This window comes from Coloeus monedula, assembly GCF_965178545.1.
Source record: "Coloeus monedula genome assembly, chromosome: 5".
Classification (NCBI taxonomy): Eukaryota; Metazoa; Chordata; class Aves; order Passeriformes; family Corvidae; genus Coloeus; species Coloeus monedula.
This window is the reverse complement of record NC_138785.1, coordinates 2,893,818-2,915,033: the sequence shown is the minus strand read 5'-3', so window position 1 is coordinate 2,915,033 and position 21,216 is coordinate 2,893,818.

The window sequence follows — 21,216 nt, the reverse complement described above, 5'->3', positions numbered from 1 at the left end:
CCAGTAGAATAAGAAAAGTGACAAATGAGGTGATGGCTTGGAGCTGACAGCCATTTCCTCCATCCCTGGCTCCTGCATGTGCTCCTGTCCCCACTCAGTGCCTGGGCCCAGGAAACTGCACCACCACAGCTCTGGCTCTTCCCTCCTGCTGAAGTGGGAGCTCCATGTCCAGTTTGTTTCCCTCCATTGTTTCATAAGGGTGACAAAGAGATGACACAAATACCTGAAGGGAATAGCCATTTCCTCGTCTCCTAGATTCAAAGATCACATCTGTGCACTGTGAAATCTCTTAGCTGCTGGAAGCTGGGTGGGCACAGAAGAAAAATCTGTCTCTGTGCTTGATCTGTGTCCCTTTTACCTGGCTACTACCTGTCTCCAGAGACAGTGTCCTGGGCAGATTTTTGCTGTGATTTAGGATAGCCATTCCTAAACTCACAGGGGCAAGAGCTGTGCTGCTTTCATGTCCAAGCCCCTCTCCGATCTACAGCAGTGATCCCAACAGAAACACAAGGAATATAAGGGGCTGGAAAAAGCTTTAAGGAAAAATGAGTAAATGTGAGAGGTACTGAGAAAATAGAGCCTGCAATTTCAAGATTTTTGTTTATTTGTGCACGAGGCCATCACTGCTGTCAGGGAAGGCCTGACTCAGAGGTGTGTTTCAATTACATTGCTACGAGTTGGACGTAATAAAAATATTTAGGATTTGAGATGATTTGTGACCTCTTTGACACCGGGAGGATGATAGGAGAAGGCAATGAAGAGTGTGACTGAGTGCTTTGTGCTGGCTCCTTGTGTCAGATGTCAGCCCAGCCTGAGAGAGGTGATGGCTTGTGCTCCTTTCAGAGCCCTCCACAGGCAGCTGTGCCTGGGTCAGTGCTGGTGTGGAGCAGCCAGCCCTTGCTGAAATGAGTGATTCACACATTGCACAGCTGGTTTTCCATAGGGAAAACCCCTTTGTGCTTACCTGAGGTATTGGCTCCCTTTCCCCATGGCTGGGAGGGATATTTCAGTACTGTTCAGTAAATGTTAACTATCACAAATAGTTACTATCAGGCAGGGTGGAGAGCACCTGGGGGAAAATGAACTCTGAAATAGTATGGAATGATTCTGTAATGTGGTAGGTAAAGACCTCCCCTGGATAACAAACAGGAGAAGAGCAATTCCTGCTCAGTATCCATGGGTCATTCTTCCCTTTAGAAAAGAGCAGGTTCCCATGTCTTTGAGGTAACTTGAGTGGCTTTTGTGTTTTTTAATACAGCAGGTCAATTTCCAGGAAAGCTCACTATTTAGTGGGTCTTTTGTCTACAGAAAAGATAACATATTCAAGTGGAGCAACCCAATTTTTACACATTTTCCATACTAATCTAGTGTTAGGAATATCTGTAGGAAGTGCTGAGAAATGTAGAACAATAGCTGGGTAGTCTTTAAAGTAAAATTAATTAGTATTAGGTATGTCACTAATTAGTTCAGAGGCCAGAGTTGTGTTCCAAAGCCGTATTTACTGTGTTCGGACAACTCTGAGACAATCAGGCAGGAGAAGGGTGTTCCCAGTCTAGAGGGGCTGTTTTTCCCAGCTCAGCAAAGGAAATGGCCCCTTTTTCTGAGCAGTATTTCTGTGGCTAACACTGGGAGAGGCTGAGGCTATTAACAGCTCAGGGAACTGGAGCCAGTGATCAGGCAAGCACTAATCCATCTGTCCAGGAAAGCTCCAAACATAACTCCTGCACTGGCTCCTCCCCTCCTCCTTTCCTTGCCTGTCCAAAGTGGCAGAGGCACTCATGGCACAGGGGAGGGACGATGGATGGAAGCTGTAACTGCTGTAGGGAAACAGAATTCCCAGCATGGGACGTGACTGGGATGCTTGGCAGGCATCAGTGGGCAGCTTTATCTCCACGTCCACACCCAGTGAATGAGTCCTGGCAGTCTGTGCTCCAGCTCCCTGCTTGATGGAGCCATGATCTATGGGCAGCGTGGGAATGAGCTGCAGGGATTCCTGAGCCCAGAAGAGATCCCAGAATTTATGTAGTGGAAGTCTCGTGTGCCCCATAAATACACAAATATCTGGGCACAGACACTGACTTGGTTCTGGAGAGCTTTTAATGCATTCAGATTAAAACAGAGTGAGAGTTCAGGGCACACTGAAACTGCTCTACCTTACACAGCATTGTCCATTTATTCTGCAGTTTTGGTGTGATTTGGGGGCTTACAGCAAACCCAGGGGTGCCTTTGCAGCACATGGCCTAAAGCCCAGTGTTTCTGCAGGTTGTGGTTCTCTGTATTAGCTCTGTGAAGGTCTTACTCAAAGAAATACCAGCTAGGAGAGCTCTGGGCTGGAAATTTGGCTTCCTTCTGGGGCTACCAAACCTGGGTCTGATTCTTTCAGCCACACAGCAGCAACAGCCCTTTATATGGGAACCCTCTAACACAGAGGTGCTTAGGCCATCCTCTCCGTTCCAAAACAGCAGAGATCCAGCCAGTGTCACAAGGGGCCTCAGCAGAGAGAACAGGTTCCTGTTCATTGTGTTTCCAGGTCTTCCTAATGCTTGGCAGTTCCATAGCAAAGGGATCATTTCCATAGCAAAAGAGGGCGTGACTGGTCTTTGGGGGTGTTGGAAATCACAAAGCCTTGGCATTTCTATTTCCAACAAACCCGTTATCCTGAGGGGTCCTGAAGGGTGAAAAGTGGAAGATGGTGCAGATGGGGTTTCTTTTGAGACTGGCTTAACAAGAAAATTAGGAACTTTTCCTTTCAAGAATGCCAGTGTCTTCATCTAAAGGGAAGCTCAGGGCTCCCAAGGAGCAGTTATTTCTCTTTTCACGCCGCACACGCAGCGCTGATGGACGTAGCCGGACATCCACCTGCAGCAGCGGTGCCGAGCAGTTCCAGTGGAGTCATCACACACACAGAGGAGCCACTGACCTCTCTTAGAGCTTGGGAAAAACAAACTGGCACAGTTAATCCGTAGACAGCTGTTTAGGGAAGCCTGACACTGATACTGTGAGGATGTGCTTTTGCTTAGTCTGAGTCTTTGCTCCTACGAATGTTGGAATATTTGCAGTAGGTGTGCTTCCATACAGGGTAAATGCTATGAACCCTTTTTTTGTTTGTTTTTTTGGTTAAAATTGGGAATATGTATTCTTAAATACAGCCAATCATGCTCTGAAATTACATGTTCTGGAAGGTTTTGCTGAAGTATTTATTTTTGCTGTAAATATTTCATTGGAATAAAGCAGCCAGGCCCAAGGAAGCCCATGGTCATTGTTGTGTGCTGTGATCAGCAGTGGATTTATTTCCTATTAACTTTGCTCTCTGGTTCCCTGAGGCAGCTGAAATTGGGGTTTAAAAGCTCCTGGGACCAGCTGCCTTCATTTTGCCAGCTCCACCAGCTGGAGCAATGGCAGAGCCTGATTCCAGCCAACGTGGGGATTTGTCAAGAGGCAGCAGGACAGCAAGCAGGGAGTAACTGTGGCAGAAGGAAGGAGCAACTGGTGGCATTTGGGTAGGTGGTGCTGTTGGATTTCTCTTTAAAGGTGTGGGCATGGGTAGAGTTTGGGAAAGGGAGGGACAGTAACCAGAGCTCCTGGTGGTGCACCGGAGTCAGTCCCCCAGTCCCAGGTTATGCCCGGAAAAATCCCCCCGTTGCTGAATTTCTCTGGAGCAACAGTGACACCTTGTGGGTTAATTTTAATTGTGTTCCACATGGAAATATTTGTTCCCCCCCTCCACCTCAGCCTGTGTGGAAACCAGCAGTTGGAATTGAGGCAGCATCCTTGGCCATCTGCTCGGCACATCCCTAGACCTGACAGCACAAGAACTGATGGATGGCAGAACTGCTCATAAAGCAGGATGCCAAGGGCTGCGTGGAAATTCAGTTAGCAGGATCATATTATTGGGAAATAGTGTTTTAATTTGCAACTGATTGGTAATTGGATATTACACATATTTCATTAGGAAGACATGGAGAAAGCTTGGTTGCACATGGACAACAGAAGGCTGAGGCACTTGGTTCCTTTCAGACGTTTAGGGATGGCAGTGTCCTTGTTTTAATTTGGGAAAATGCAATTAATGAATGTGGTTTAGGTCTCCATTCCCATCATGGTAACCCCCCTTTTTATTTTGGTTTCCATCTCTGAGCATAACTTTTGCTGCTGTGTTTGCTAGTCTGCTTGCAAGACTTTATTCAATTCAGTCTTAATTTTTTTTTCCTGGCATATTGAATTTGTTGCTCCAGAGGATTTTTCATTCCAGCTGGGCTTCAGTTATTCTCAGATTCCCCCAGGCTCCGTTCTGATTCCTACTGTGATTTGCATTTGTAGCCTTTCGATGAGTAAACATTAGAGCTCCTCCAACTCTGTACTGGCACATCCTTTCCAATGGCACTCAGCTCCTGCTGATCTTGGAGAAAAGCTGGATGCTTTGCATAATATTTTGCATGACATTCAATTATGGAGATCTTCACATTTAAAAAAACATGGAATTGGGAGAAGAGTGATCTCCTATTAATTAGCAGTCTGATGCCCTGGACTCATGTTGATAATAACAGTTCCCCTTGGTTATGGTTTTAGTAATCCGTAGGAAAACATGCTATTAGAGATATTAAAAATTCATTTCTGAACAGTATTGGCAGCTTGAAAAATGGCATTCCCTCTTTTAATTTTAATTAATTGTAATTAGTTAATACTCTTTTAACAGAGCAGTTTTAAATAACACATTCCAGATTTGAAGTACTTATTTCCAGCAAACTTGAAGATAACATCTTTGTGTTAGCACATACTTGTGCACACAAGCACTGGAATGTCTCCTTAAAAAAGCTTTGAAATCTCTTATTGAGCATAGTGACACGAACTGTGGGAATGGGTGAGGTTTCTAAAGATGTAGCACCCAGGTTGATGGTTAAGGTCCTTTCCACCTATTTTTTCCCAATACACAAAGCCTTGTCCACACATTTCTGCACATACAGGCAAACGTCTTCAGTGGGTTTTTGGAAATGAACGTCAGTGCCACACATCTCCTCATCCCCTCTCCTTTCTCGTCTCCCTGCACTATGCTCATGTTAAAATCCACCCCCTGCCTTGCCATAAATACAATGTATTGGTCTGGGTTAAGGACTGCTCTGCATCTTGTACCTGGCATTGCTTCTCCCCAGGTTCCCGTGCAGGCTGCCAAAACACTCCTATTTTGCCCATGCCTAGAAAAAAAGAACCATGATTTTCAGTATCACCACACATCACCTTTGTTGTAAAATTGGCAACATCCACAAGGATTTTCTTGTGGGAATCATAGCTTTAAAAGTGAAGAAGTAGAAAATAGAGCCCACAACGTAATAATCTCCTAATCTTGTGAAGTGGTAATTCATCACAGTGCCATCTATTTAGAAACATTATAAATCAAATGCCTTCCTTGTACCTATAAGGGTGTCTATAGCAGATTGGTGGGGTTTAATTTATTGAAAATAAATCAAGGGAGATAACAATCCAGCAATCTGTCAGTTCCAAAACTACATTCTGTTGGACATTAAACATTAATTAATAAAATAATGCAGGTGCAGTTTGTCATTAATACATTTTTTAGTGTAATCCATGTTTCCATTTTGTAAATTCCTTAGGATTGTGAATTCTCTTCCTTTAGCCACATGTGCACATTATCAGGGCAGGGGGATGCCCGTCAGAGCAAAATGTATTGCTGCATTATCCCTTAGAATTTATTCTGCTGTCTTGGAAGGAACTTTATTTTTACCCACAGTGCAACTCTTGGGTTTTTCACCAGGTTCTTCTGCCCTTACTAGTTAGTATTCACCAATTTTCCTTCCTGCACTTTTGCATGTTTAATAAATCATGAGTGTTCCTTAGGTGTAGGAGTACCCTTAATCTGCGGGACGTTGTCCCTGGGAAGGGAGTTACTTTCGTGGGTTGTACCCAGGAGTTACTGATTTGCAGCAAAAAGTACTTAAATACATTTATGCTCTTTAATACTCCTATTGTGTGAGCTGCAAAGGCAGAAGCAGGTTTTAAAGGTTATTCTCTAAGTGTGTTTAGGTCTTGTACTTTCTTTCCTTAAATAGTTTAAAGATGTAATTTAGGGTAACTTTCTTCCAGAGGAGACCAAAGGCAGTTCCTTCAGGAACGCTTTGGCACAGCAGCCGCCTTGTCCACAGCTCTGTCCCCAGAGCAGGGCTCAAACCAGGCCTTTCATCTGGCATGAAGGATCCAGCTTCTTGATGGTTCCTTCCTTTAAGCTGTGCTCTTAGAAATGTCTTTAATTAAAATCCATTAAAATTAGGAGGAAAGATATTGCCCAAGTGCTTGCAGTTAATGTGGAGGGTCTGTCCAGCTGGCAAACTTTCCCTATGTTTGGAATTATTAGAGCATCAAACTGCAATTTTAAAAATTTTTTTATTTTTAATGACTTGAAAGCTAACTGGAAAATTCAGACGTAAGTTCTCCTAAATGTGAGAGTTTCCAGTTACACTGCAGTGATTCAAGAAAATCTCAGTATCTGTATTTGTTTCAATAAGCCTTACACCCTCACCTTCCCATATCCTAAACTTCGTAATATGTGGTGCTGAGGCACTTTTAACACAATTTACTCTGCGGTTCAGGGAAGTTTGGGATTTTGCCTGGTGTAACTGAGAGGAAAACTGCCACCTACATGGAAAATGCAGTGAATTAAAACAGCATCTGATATTTAAAAGAAAAAAGGAGACTGACAGGTACGGCCTGAAGAGCTTGTTAAGGCTCCTTAATAATTTGCCTGGTTTTCAAAAGATGCCAAGTGCTTGACAGGTAGTGAGGAGTGGAATTTACCAAAGGGATGGAAAGTGGTGGAGAACCTGAGAGTTCTGAAACACAAATGGTGATTGCTTCTGACTGCACTCTCTTCTCATGTCATCTTCTTAAATATGTCATCAATTGAAAATTTTAGATACAGAACTGAGGGACAGAATCTTCTTGGTACACACTTTAATCCACTTCATGGCATTTTGATTAAAGGCAATCCTGAACTGGTTTTGTTGCCAAATAGCAGCTCTGCCAAGGGGGCAGCAGCAGGGACATTTCCAGGGTCAGCAAGGTGGCTGAGAAGGTGAGAAGGCCTCGTGCACAGTGCACAGAAATGGGCTAAAAAAGGGAGAGTAGCTCCTCCTTCCCAAATAAATTCTTGTGGACATAAAAGCTGGAAAATTAGAAAGCATTTTTCAACAGTAATAGCCATGACCTTCTCAGAGGAAGGTGCGCATGGTTTTGCTGTGTTTGAAAGACGTCTGGATGTAACATTCTGGGGGATGAGGTTGGTGGGTTTTTCCTCTTAAATAAAGATGTGGCATTTAAGTAATGGCAAGTAGGAGGCATTGCCGGGTACTTTCCGTGGGTGCCAGCTGGAGCCTGTTCCAGCAGGAGAGTGGGAAAGGCGTTTCCTTAGTCTGGCGTTGCAGGCAGTGCTGCAGACCGGGAGCGATCCGGGCTGGCTCTGGCAGGGAATGGAAGCAGACAGGGACTGTACCTGTGAAGGGTGGGCGGCCCCTCACCAACAGAGCAGGGGCAGCGTTTCGCAGTTGCCTCATCTTCTGTGTGAGTGCTTCCCTGGGAAATGCAAAGTGAAAAGCAGCCCAGACTGATGCATCTTTGGCATTTGCAATAGAGAACATTTTCATCCTTGTGAATTACTCCTCTGCAGCTTGGCCATGCTTACAGAAATGGCAAGATGTGTCTTGAGTGTCACCAGAGACGCTGTCATTCCCCCTTGGGTGGTGGGACCACAGCAGTTAAATGGGATACTGGTTGGAGAGGATAGATAAGGATCACAGCTTGGAAGGTCTGCAAGGAATTCTGCAGGTGTTGGTGGCATGGTACAGGATGGGGCAGAAACTCAGAGAAGGCTTTGAAGGGATGTGACAGCAAATGTTTATTCTGAAATAGCTGTCACTCATTTATTCACTTTTTCTGGAAGGGGATTTGAATCCAGGCAGTAAGCTGGAAAATGAGGAGGAGAAATTGTGGATAAAAGTGAGAAATCGAGGGATTTGTGAGAAAGACAAAGATTGTGGAATGTTTCAATGTTTTGGTTGGTTTTGTTTATGAAGAAGGGCTGACTGGTTTCTGGAGAGAAACTGTGAAGCACAACCGGGGTGTGCTTTATGGCCTGCGAGCTGAGTACACAGAAAAACTGACACCACCACCACATCCATCCCCACTCCCCCCCTGGAGTTTTCAGGTATGTGATGTTTAGGACACTGTGTTCCTGGTTTAAAGGCACAAAAGAAACTAGGAGAGGTAGAGTACTGAGACAACTGGTCCTTGTTCACCTGCAGTCAGTGACCCAGAGGTGGAAAACCCTGCTGGGATGTGTGCACATCCTTCATAAGGAGATTGTGAAAATCTAGCGATATTTCTGATGCTTGCAGTAACTTGCAGGAGTTGTCCACAATTTTCCTGTTCTTTGTATGTAATTATTCCAGTGTGTTTCATGTATCCAGCACTAAGTGTGGTGCAGTAATTCATTTCTCCCCTACAACTCCATGTGGACATTTCAGGGCCAGGAACACACATTTCATCAGACAATTTGACTTTTGACGAGAATTTGCAGAGTGTACAAATAATTCAAAGGTCACTCCTCATAGTAAACCTTGTGTTAAGAAACTTCCTTTGTTTTGAAAATCCATTGAAGCTGAAGTTTTATGCTAAAGTTAGCATTACAGCAAGAGCTGCAGCAGGAACTAAAATCCTAACAATTAAAATATAGCTAAATTCACATCTAATACATTTTTCTTCATAGGGAGGTGAGGGAAGGGATATTTGCGAAGCCAACGATTTCTTGGGCTATTTCTTGGGTATATTTCTGTAAGTCAACATAAAATCAAAATACTTGGTCTGGACACACCAAATCTGCTATTCTGAGTGAAGATGCTTTTCATATGTGTGCTGGTTTTGGCTGGGAAAGAGTTCACTTTCTTCGTAGTAGCTGGCACAGGGCTGTGGTTTGGATCTGTGCTGAAGACAGTGTCGATGGAATCAGAATCAGGGGTGATTTTGTTATTGCTGAGCAGCGCACTCACTTTTACTTTTCTAATTCTTTCCCCCATCCCACTGAGGGGGAATGAATGAGGGGCTGTGTGAGGCTTAGTTGCTGGCTGGGGTTAAACCATGATGTGTTTAAGGTCTATCTCCTTCTGTACTCCAAGAGATTTATTTATGTGTTATGATGTTATGGTTTCCGAAGAACTCTCTGGCCTTTTCTTGCCTGACCCCAACTGCAGCAATACCTCAATGCCTTGTGCATTCCGTACAGTGCTTCTAACAAAGTCCATTTTCTCTCTTTATTCACCATTTCAAAGTCTCTCTTGAGCCTCCAGGCTTCTTCAGCAGAAGGAAGCTCCAGGGCCTCCTCCTTCCTTCCCAGCTTCTCAGTGGATCCAGCAGAACCCTGAGCACAGGCTAGAGAGCAAAGCTGCACCATGGAAATCCTGGTGGAAATTCCATGTGCAGTTTGGAGGCACTCATCAACACGATGGTAAATGAAAAATGAATAATAACAATCTCTGTATCACAAACCCCACAAGGAACGTAGGTTCAGCTGCCCAGTATTTTCCTCAGCCTCATTTCTGATTCCTTTTGATAACTGTTGGTGCCACTTTCTGGTGCCTGGCCAGAGATCATCACTCAGTCCGGCTTCATTTATTCCTTTCACATCCTGATGACTGTGGATTATGGTGAGTGCACAGTTCAAAGCTGCTGGTGTTTGCTGTGATTTGTTTACAGTGTTACTGAGGGATGTGTTTTCAAGGACTGAGCTTGGCTAACAGGGTCACTGAGTGGTGTCAAGCTGCATTTAGCAACATGGAAAAGGACTTTTGTTAATTTTTTATTGCAAATACTGACTGATTGCTGGTCAGCACACAGGAGTGGCAAAAAGGAAGAACCAGGAAACCTGGAATATGAGAGGCAGTGAAAGTCCCAGGCAGGGATACCCTCCCAAGCCTGCCCTGGCAGTGGGGATGGCAGTGAAGGGGCACGGAGGTGTTTCTGGGCTGGAATTCCAGGAGCAAACCAGGACACGGCAGTGAGGACAGGCTGGAGCTGCAGAGCCTTCCCGAGTGCCTTGCACAGGGAGTGATCCACGGGGAGTGTCCCATGGGATTCCTCTGCGAAAGGGATTATGTGTGTTCCAGGAAAAGCACTGGTTTGATTCACTCTGTAGAGAAAAGTACAGGAAACAGGGCTCCATCTTCTCCCAATCCAGGGGCAAAATATTCATTGGCCTCATTGTGAGCAGCCCCAAGGCCTTGGCTTCAACTACTGACTCGAGCCACGAGAACATGGAAGAATTTTATGGCTGATGTGTTTTGTGGAGAAAGTCATTCCAGTTTCTGGGGAAGCACCTAAGCTCTTCTACAAGAAGCTGAGTGATGCTTCCTGTCAGGAGCACTCCCCAGCTGAGCTCTCCCAATGCTGGGAAGAGCCCCGAGTGTCCCTGGGTGTCAGGAACTCGTGGAATGCGTGGCCTCGTGCTGTGCTTTGGCTGAGCAATTCCCTGTGCGCATCCCGAGGTGTGGGCAGCGCACATCTCTGCGCACGGGCAGCTGTGAGTCACCGTGAGCGGGGCACAGCCTGCAGAGGGCAGATGAACACATCGGTGCCTGCAGGGAGCGCAGCTCTCACGGCTTTGCTGCAGCCCAGCACCTGGGCTTTAGAGTAAGGAGTTATCCATGATGGAATTCACTCATCAGCTGGGTTTCTAATGATTCCTCTAGCAAGGAGAAAGAAGTGTCATGTGGGATCCTATCCAATATCCATAGGTTTAGACTTCAGCGGCAATAAGTATTTTGGAGACATGGATGTGATCATTTAAACCACTTAAACTGTCCTCACCTGCCTGAAGGAGGCAGGAAGAGTGGGAAACCAGCAGACAAAACTGGTGCTGCTAAATGATATAATGAGCTCTGTGTTCAGTTCTGATCTTCCAGCTTTACCATTTTGAGGAAAGAAGGTGTAGAGAGGTGTGGCAAGAGTACCCAAAAGTACACATAACTTCTGTGTGAGCAAAGACTAAATACATTAGAACTTAGAACTTTTTACCCGTTCAAAAAGGGATGAGTGGGAGTTGTGTAGGAGTGGTGGGGGCAGAAGGGCTGTAATTGATTTCTGGAGTTCTGCATGTGCCATAGAAATGTAACCAGGCCTACTTTTTCTCTGCCTTTTGTTACATGAACCTCGGAGGCATCAAATTAAAGCTGTCCCAGTAGCTGAGCAGCAGAGGGACGCAGCCCAAAGCTGGGCTGCCACTGCTGCCATCCTTTGAGCAGTGACTGGTCCTGATGAGAGCCACATCTGGGTGTGACACAGTGTGGGCAGGCACAGCCCCAGGCAGCTTGGTCACTGTCCTCACCACGCTGTTTAATTCCAGAATCTTCTCTAAAAAGCAGGCTGGGCATTGGTGGGATGCAGGGATGCTCTTGCTGTGGGATTGGCAGCGGCAGGAAGTGTTGGAGCCCTTCCCAGACTCCTCTCTGACATCAGAGTGCCCCAGGCATGAGCAGCCTGGCAGTGCAGCCACCTGGAGCTGCGGTACCTCCATGGCTCCTTCAGCTCTGGGGCTTTCTGTGAACTCTTCTGTCAGATAATGGAGAGCTCTGAGCCTCTGGGCTCATAAAGCCTGGTGATTTCATGGTAGGAATCGAACCTCTCTGAGGGCTCAGCTTTGCTATTCCAGCTTCATTCACTCCTTGTTTTGGGTGCGTGTCACCCATCTGATGTTCAGCTCTGCTGTTCCCAGAGCAGAATCAGCACTGGCTGGATCCTGCTCAGCAGAGCCCGAGCCCCTTTTCTGAGGGGGATGAAGCAAACCCAGACTTGCCCTTCTATTCTGAGGAGTGAAAACAAGGCAAGGTTGCCTTTGGAAGTGTGGGTTTCCTCGTGTTTCTGCAACTCCCTGTCCTTAGGTTGCTCTTCTTTGTCTTTTAACATAAAGCAGTGTTGCCTCCTGCTCCACAGCAGAGGCAATAGAGGAGGCTCCCTGGATAAAAGCTGGGTGGTTCCCTGCTGCCTTCAGTCTTGTTCTGCAGTGGATTTTCTGTGCAAACACCCTACAAGGGCACTGAACAGGCTGCTGATGGGAGGAATCCTTTCTGTCCTGGCTGTGGTTTGCAAACCCCTCACTCCCACTCAGATCAGCAACCTGATCATGTAATTAATGGCCCCAGACAGAATTCAGTGTTGGCCTAAAACAATTATTACCATCCAGCTACTGGTTAAATATGTAATTTTTCAACTTCATTGAGTTCTTGCCTTCCTGCTGGTATTAGCCTGGCAACCCTCACACTGCAGCAATTTCCCCTTCGTTTGCTCAAGGTGCTGCAGTCCCGGGAAGTCGGATGGGGCCGCATCAGGCGCTGACATTTAGGTGCCGTAACTTCTCCTGAGAAGGACCAGAGGCAGTTCAGGAGCTGTGGGCAGCACACGGGTGCAGCTCCTTCCATCCTCTCCTCTGCTCCTTGCCGAGCCACAGCAGCGCCAGTGTCAGTGCTGACAGACAGAGGGGCAGGGCTGTGATGGGCAAGGAAATGCTGCTTTTCTCCTTCCTGGAGAGAACATTTCCCGGACAGAAATGGGAATTCTCACCTGCTCCCCAGGGGCTACTGAAGGCTGGAGATGCAATGGCCACATTTTGTGGCTCAGGCCTGCAGGAATAGTCACCACTCGGGGCAGGATTGTTGTTCAGCAGGGCACTGCTAAATGGGCACTGGGCCCATTAAACACTGCCACTAGCTGGGCTCCCTCGGCCTGCACACATTCCACCTGCACACATTCCACCTGCTCAGTGGTGGGGAGACTGCAGGGAATACCTGCAGCAGCACTGGCATCGACTAAGGAGCAGTGCTGAACTGAGCCACAGAGAGAAATCTTAATAGGATGGGGCATTGGCGAGTGGGTTTTGTTCCTCTTGGAACACCAGGCTTTGTTTTTCTTCCCTTCAAATTCACTTCTCTTGGCCTCCCCATTTTCGGGTTTGTGTTGGACAGTGCCAGCCTGTTTGTGCAGCACCTGTACCTCATCCTCCTCTGGACTCCTGCTCTCTGTCACCCCAGTGTCTCCAGTGCTTCCCAGCTCCATGCCATCCCCACATCTGCACTGCTTCCCAGCTTCCCAGCCCCGTCGGTGGACTGGGGCCAGGGAGGGCAGTGGGTCGTGGGATCCCCAGGGATCCCAAAGGAGCCCCTGTGGAAGGAATGGCTGCTCCCGCCAGCACAGGGCCCGACATCCCAGCGTGCTCCCAGTGCCCCAGCAGGGCGGTTTGCCTGGAAAAGCCGTCAGGCGGAATTTGCTGGGTTTTTCACAGCTCTGATTTCTCCATCCCCCAGAGTGTCCCTGCTAAGAGGAAGCATTGATTGCTGCCAGCCAGCACACACACGTAGGAATGTGATTCATTCCAGCCCAGTTCTCAGAAGGACTTCTGTCAGCTGTTATCCCTGCTAAAATGAGCCTTTTCACAGTTCTGGGTTTCCACCTAGCACACACACAATAAAATCACCAGAGGTGAAATAAACTCCCCTTGGCCTGAGAAGAAATTTTATGTTGTTGTAGGGGATTCTTTCTGAAGAAATAACACTCATCTTTCTACTGCATTAATTTATATGTAAAGCCAGCACCGTGTGCATTTGGTGTCAGTATCGAGTCAGCAGAAACCAGCATAGGCAGCTGGAAACAAAGGTGCTCTGGTCCCACTGCACAATATTAGTGTTAAAAATATCTATTAAAGGCCAGATTCCACACAGGAACTGATGCATGCAAAATCTGGCTAAGAAAAGAAGAGCTTATTCAATAGTAAAATGCTAAACTCAAAATGTTTCTTTGCGTTAGGATTTTCCCAAGTATCTCATGTAACGTTTGTTAAGAGATTAAAGAAAGGGCAACACTTTGGTAACCCTTCTTTAAGTGTACATATTTTCTATGTTAAATGGGTGTATGGGGGTGCAAACCCCTATGGACAGGGGCTGCTGGAGAAATCCTGTAAAAGTGATTGTGTGCTAGAGACCTGAGTCATCATTTTGTGCTATTGCAATGTCTCTTGTTCTGTCAGTTCAGTTAAACCTGCAAACAATTCAACCTTTAGAGCTTTAATATTTTTAAAGAGACATTCATGCCCAGGTGTCTCAAGGTGTTTGTTCCGTCAGGCTGGGTTTGATATCCCTATTAAAGATATATATATATATGGCTCACTTGATGAGAAAATCTTCTTCAGAGAGAAGGATTTTTCTTCAGCTTAAAATCTGAAATATAAAAATGAGTATAATAAAGTGAAGAGGCAAGTCACGAAGCAAGGGATAGAAAAGAAAAATGTCTGTGAACATGTTCTACTGAAACTGTTTGGATTTCTTAGGAAAACATCCTCTGTTAGTAAGGCAATTAGAATTGTTTGTTATGTTGAGGGGTTTTGTGCCAAATCTGAAGAAATAACTTGAAGAAGGAAACTGATTTGAAAACTGCAATCATAAATGGTCTTTTTTCTGAGTAATGAAGAGGTGAACAGAAAGGGGTGCGATGACTTCAGGCCTTGTGTTGTTGCCAAGAGCAGAATGTGCTCGGGCACAGAGGAGAGAAATCAGAGCACTGAGGTTTCAGTTTGTAGCTCGTGGTGGTCAGGCCGATTGGTTTGCCTGGGGCCCTGGTAGGGGCCCGGGAGCAGTGGGCAAGCACAGCGTGGAGGAAGGCCCGGGCACGGGCAGGGAGGGCCGGGCGCTGCTCTCTGCGCTCTGCCGAGGGAAGCACCACAACTCCCGGCACGTGCGGCAGCCGGGAACACCAGCTGGGAGCCGAGGATTCGACGGCGCTCCCACTGATCCTTCCCCGTACCTCTGGGAGTGTGGGTGTGTTCAGTACCATGGCGTAAGCCAGGGCACAAGTTTGAAGGGTGAAACTTGGAGACGTTGTCTTTAAAAAGCCTTGATGCTCATTTTCCCTTCCTGTTGTCATAACTTTCCCCTTAGCTCCAGCGGCTGCTGGGTCAGTGTTTTTGTTTGGTGCCACTGCCTCCTACAGAAGAAATATTTTGTAGCTACAGATTTGGAAGGACAATAATGCTGTGCTCTATTTTTGAAGAAGCTGCAGTTACCAAAGATTCAAAAAGCAGCGGCCTAGGACCTGCTGTTGCAGTGGTTCGTGGGAGGAATCCAGGTAGACAGGAAATGGGCAGGTTGTTCTTGAGCTCTTGTGAGCTCTGGTGCCAGGCTTGGAGCAAACATGAGTGGTGCTGTGACCAAAGCAGTTTGACCAGGCAAGGGTGACCTGTCTCTAAATAAGTGCCACGATGCTGCAGTGATGATCTCCATCTCACCACTGTGACACACGGAGGATGCAGGGACATCCTCTGGTTGATGGGTGTTTCCTGCTCAGAAAACTGCATCCTCTATCTTCTGTGCTCGGCCCAGTGTCAGAGCAGTGTTAGCAGGCAGAAAAATGGGGGTGGTTGTGCACTTTTGTGATACAGTGTTCACTAAGAAGCATAATCAGTGCCAGAAGTTGAAATTTTTTGTCAGTAGCTCAGGCCCTCCCAAGAGCTATGAATTTGGGTGTAGGTGAAAATTAGTCCCTGTGGTTTTGTGTTCCATTACAGGAATTCACAGCTAGCCCTGGGCTGAGGGCTGACCCTCTCCAGGACTGGGGCTCCTTTTTTATTCCTGGGTAGAGGATTGTCTTGGGGGCATGGTTTGGTTGGATAAGGAGGTATGTGATTGTTGTTTGTGGGGCATCTATTCAATTTTCAGATTTGACATTGAATTTCTCTATGATTCTGAACCAGTTCTGTATGAGCTTCATCAATAAAATGCTTGATCATCCAAAGTAGGAAACAGTAAATGATCATTCAGCAAAGCCAGGCCTTGATCCATTTGATCATGATGGGTGATGATATGAAATAAAAGCTCACCACTGGTATATTCTTTTCTAGAAATACTCTGTAAGACAGTTTTCAAACCCATGCACTTAGCAAGCACCACATAATGAGGTAATAGCAAGTGCTGTATCATGTATAAAATGAGAGGCTCCATCTTTCCGTTCCAGGAGAAATGGGCTCTGTCCTCAGAAACCTGAGTGTGTGTTTACCTTGGTGATATCCTCAGCAAGCAGAGCTTTTCCTTGTCAGTGCATGTAACTTACCTAACAAACTCCCCAAGGCACACAGCAATCCTCAGTGCCAGGGCTGGCATCTTCCAAGGCTGAAGTGGCAAAGCTGCAGAAGGTCAGGCCACGCTGCCCGTGGAGAGAGCTTTGTCTGCACCGCTCATTGTTTTGTTGTTCACCCCTCCTTGCCAGCACAGTAAAATTCACCAGAATGTATTTAAGCAAAGCAGGGACTTGTTGGTGTTTGCTGTTTCTAGAGAATGGGGTCTTCTGGGGGGGCATAAGGAGTGAACTCCCTCTCCCCAGCCTTAGAAATGCTGTTTCACATCTGTTGTGAGTTTCTGATTCATTTTGACAACACCTTACATATTCCTGCCTTAAAGGTCAAACCTGCTCCTTGCCAGCGACATCTGACAAATGAGAATATCGGTGTTGGAGAAAAATGACATCCATAATAGGTTAATCTGCTCTTTATCAACTGAACCTGAGAGGATGCTCTTGAAAAGGGATTGGGGAGATTCACCATAAGCATTTCTGAGTCTCTCAAAAGCTCAACTTAAGCTTCCGCTGAAACAGACTAAAACTGATCGATGTCATACCTGAGAAATATTGGGGGATCAAGGCAGATGCCAAGTTTTCCCCGTCACTTAGGATTACTCTATCAGTGAACCTGACTGCATCACTAAATCTGCAAAGGTGCCCTCCAGACAGAACAGGTTTTACAGGACCTTACTGTCAAAAGAGCTCCAAAAAAGGTACATTGTGTTTTTCTAATAAGTGTTTCTGGAGCTGAGAAATAGACAAAGGAATTTTAAAACATTTTGAACAAACCCTGAACCGACTCAGTGTATTCCATGTATGTCCAGAGTGGCACTGCAGCTTTAGCTGGAGTGTTTGGCATAGTAAAATTAATATGGATACAAAAATTGAGAACAAGGTTGATTGGGATAAGGAACAGGAAGAATAAGTGGCCCAGAACTCTTGGTGAGGAAGATCTCCAGGATCCATGGTTACCTGTTTCCCATTTCCCTCAGTTGAAGAACTTGGGGTCAGCAGCTGAAGTTATCATGTGACAGTGTGAAAAATGAGAGGTCCTTAACCCACTGAACGGGGCACCACAGACTGCTGCTGATGCAGGAAGCTCTCAGGAATTCAAAAAACAATCAATCAGACATTCATGGGCAGGGAAGAAAAAGAAGTCAATACTTGCTAAACAGAATTTTCTGCCATGGCCCAGTAAATTCCCAATAAAAAGGGGACTGTAGCCTGGGAGAGACCAGGCCAGTCCTCACAGTCAGGTGGTTTTAGCCTTAAACTCTCCAGACCCCTCTTAGGGGCCAGTTCTGGATTCATCCCTGGGTTGGGCAGAGCCAGTGGTGTGGCTGTGTGTTTTTCCTTGCTTCTTGTGGCTGCATTTTACTGCTCTGGTGTAGGATGGTAGAAGATGTCAGGTAAATTACAGCTTTTGTGTAGAAAAACACATGCCTTTTATACTGAGTAGGAAATAGTCCATCTGTTGGGGGAAAAAATAATTGTAATTTACATAAACACCCCTAAAAGGTACTTCCTCTACAGTATGTCTGTTTGTCTGGGCTCCTCTGAGTTTGGGAATATGGAATCATAGAATCATTTAGGTCAGAAAAAACCCTTAAGATCACTGGGTCCAATCATGAAACATTAAATGGGCTTTGGGCTGCCCACAAAGAAATTTCTGCCTTGGCTCTTGGCAGTGCTGTGCACTTGAGGCTGTTCAAAGCTCAGGAGTGATGTGACACATCATCCTGTAAAAACCAATTAATCTAACTCTGTAAAGGCTCAATCTAAAACTGATACACAGAGAAAATTAACTGGGCCATTACTGATAAATAATGCTGAAGCAAACAAACCATAAATCGAAATGACTTCCTTTACAAATGCATTCGCAGAGTTCCTGTCAGAGCTGTGCTCTGCTGCTGCCCAAAGCCCTCGGAGCAGAGGCTCTCCAGGTGCCGAGTGTGGTTTACAGAGGCCCTTTGATGTTAAGGTGACTCCAGCGGGCTCCCAAGACAATGAATTCCAGCAGTGTGAAAGCCACCTGTGACCGGGCTCCTCTTCCCTGGCAGCAGAGCTGTGCTGGAGGCTGCAGGGACACCTGAGCAGTGCATTCCCCCCGTGCCACTCCCTGTTCAGCCCATGGGCTGCGACGTCCCGGCAGCGGGAACGGGAAGTCCCACGGCGGGAGCGAGGCCTGTGCTCTGCTGGCTCGGAGCGACAGGCAGGGGGCCTGGGGGAACGGCAGGCTGTTCTCTGGGGAGGAGACACATGGAAAATAGGGAAGGGCACCTGCTCAGCAATTGCACCAAGTTTCACGTAAAAGGAGGGAGCTCAGCGTGGTCCAACAGCCCCTCAGCAGGTGCCCACTAAACACCAGAGGTGCGAATGGTGGCAGTGCCAGCCACCCTCCCAATAACTGGGCAGCACTGGCAGTCCAGGGGCAATTCCTGTCCTTGTCCAAGTCAATTCCAGTGGATTTGGATGGGGGAATGAATTCCTCCTCCGAGTCCTCTTCTGTGCGGTCTCTCACAGTTACTCATAGTCTGTGTTTCGTGTTGCTTAGAGAAGTGCCAAAGCTAAAACCTCGAGGAGCAGACCTTAATCTGACTCTATAAATAGCTTTAATTATCTCCTCCTTTCATTTTATTTTATTTTCTTTTTTGAGGAAATCCTAATTGACTTTGGTTTTCTACAGCCAGAGTTAATCCAAAATACGTCTCTTCGGGCCACTTTCTGGCCTTGCACAGATCATAGCACACTTCTTTTTTCCCCTTTCATCTTTCTCCTTGCTGGTAAGGAAATGAAAGGAGTGAGAGATGATGCGAGAGGAGCTCAGTGAAGGGCAAGTGCAAAGCTCCTCGCTCTCACCTTTGAAATAAGGAGGGAGCATCGCCCAACAGGTGGAAGAGGGAACTGGTGGAGATGCCTTGTGAGGAATGTGTAAGGGATTAATATCTGAGAAGCCAAGTGAGTGCTGAGGGTGTAACTTGGAGATGCACAATAGACATTTTCCCAACAAAGGGAAGAAGCAGTTCCTCATATTTCTGGGGAATATCAGTGTTGCTGTTACTGCTGTTAATAACTCTCACCCCAGGGCTCAGGCCATCACCAGCAATCATTTCTGCCAGGTCATGGGGATGGCTGAGTGTCTCCTTTGCTGCTCAGTGACGCTCAGCAGTCCCAGTTCTGGTCAAAACAATTGTAGTGGGAACTATGAGGCATAAAAATAATGAGACCAATTTTCACAAAGACGTTTCTCCCTCGTGAATGCAATCCCAGCAGAGCAGGGGCAGCTCTCCCTGCCTGTGCTTTCTCCCAGGACCTGGATGAGCCTCAGTGTTCAGCAGGAAAGGGGTTCCAATGAACTGTCTCCTTTCTCCTCTTATTGGAGTCCCAGCTGTGGAAAGAATTAAGCAATGAGGTGAAATAATTGTTTAAAATTACTGAAAATGAATCTCGATCACAGCCTCAAAACTGAGAGCCACGATCATTATATTTGCACTCTGGTGAATGCCCACGAAGGTACTGTTGTGCACCAGAGCAGATATTTGTGTATCCACGTTACCAGGCTGAAGTGTTGGTGATATCTCAGTGAGCAGGAAAGGGGCTGCCTTGGCTGCACCCGTTCGTAACAAGTGGATCCAATATTCGTGGATGATTTCCAGTCACCACGTGCATCAGTCCCGATCCTTAGGACGGGCTTCCAGCTCCCCAGATGCTGCACTGGGAGTGGTCTGTGAGCTCTGGGACACCACAGGTTCGTACCAGCCCAGCTGACCCTTGGGAATGTGGGCAGGGGTGATGGCTTCCCTCGGCCAGGGTAAGGAATCCCTGCTTGTTCACAGGCGGGAATTCCCCGGGTGTAGCAGCTGGGAACGAGGGCCGATGGAAAGGGACACGAGCTGAAGTAAAAAAGATCAGGCTCACACCAACAACTGCTGAGGGAGCTGAACAGAGGCAGCCTGGGCAAGGCAGAGGATGGAAATACTGAAAGGTGAATGTGCCGAGACTCGCAAAGGACAGAAAGCAAAAGTCCAAGCAAGCAAAAGACAGCATAAACCCTGATGAGAAAAAGATTCTTTCATGTGCCTGTTAGTCATGAAATAAATACTTTGCCTTCCAAGAGGCCTTTGTTTGTCCCTGGGCTTTTCTGTCCTCATGCTGGAGTACTTGAAAGGTCTTGGGCCAAACCAGAGCAGTTACCAACACTGCGGATGGAAAATGGGGAAATATTGCAGCTCCTGTGGAAGGTTTGGGAGCCACACCCGGGCTGCCAGAGGAGCCCTTCCTCAGTGCAGCAGGAGCCAGCTGGAGCTCCACAGCCAGGCAGGAGCAGGCTCCTGATCCCAGTCAGGCACAATCAGAGCCTTGCACTGACCTCACAGGGCTCGGGGCAGGTGCTCAGCTGGTTTTTATTGTGGACTGAGGGAAGTGTTCAGGCCTGGAAGTGCCTCCCAGTGCTGCTGGATAATCAGAACCTGGCACAGCTGAGCCACAGCAAGGCTGAAACAAGTGGTCAGGATAAGTCTGGACACTGGGGAAACTCTGGGGCTTTTCCAGCTTCTGGAATTCCTAAGAGTGACCCTGCTGGGACTGTGCAGAATATCCACTGCAAGGGTCATCAGTCATTTATGGATGGCAGAAGCTCTAGAAATTGAAAAAAATACTTAATAATCAATTGATCTTTACATGGACAAAGGTTGTTTTTCCCCTCATTCCCCTGCTATAACGGGACTTTGCCTTAACAAGAGTAGTCGGACTCCAGCAATGAGAAAGCACATCAAACATGAGGTCTGTTTTTTTTGACCCTCACTAGCTACAATGTTGGCTCACAAAAACAGAAGTACTGACAAAATAAATGTTGGTAAAGGAGACAGCCATTTAGTGACCATGGATTCTGAAAACTCGTGTGTTTGGAGCCACAGGCAACCTCCGAGCCAGCGTTCATCGTGTTGAGAGCTACTCAGGAATTGTATCACCTCGTTTCACAGCCCCAGCTCCCCAAATTATACTGTTTATTGCAGGAAGAACACGATGCAATTTGTTTTGCCATTACCTGTGTGACAACAACGT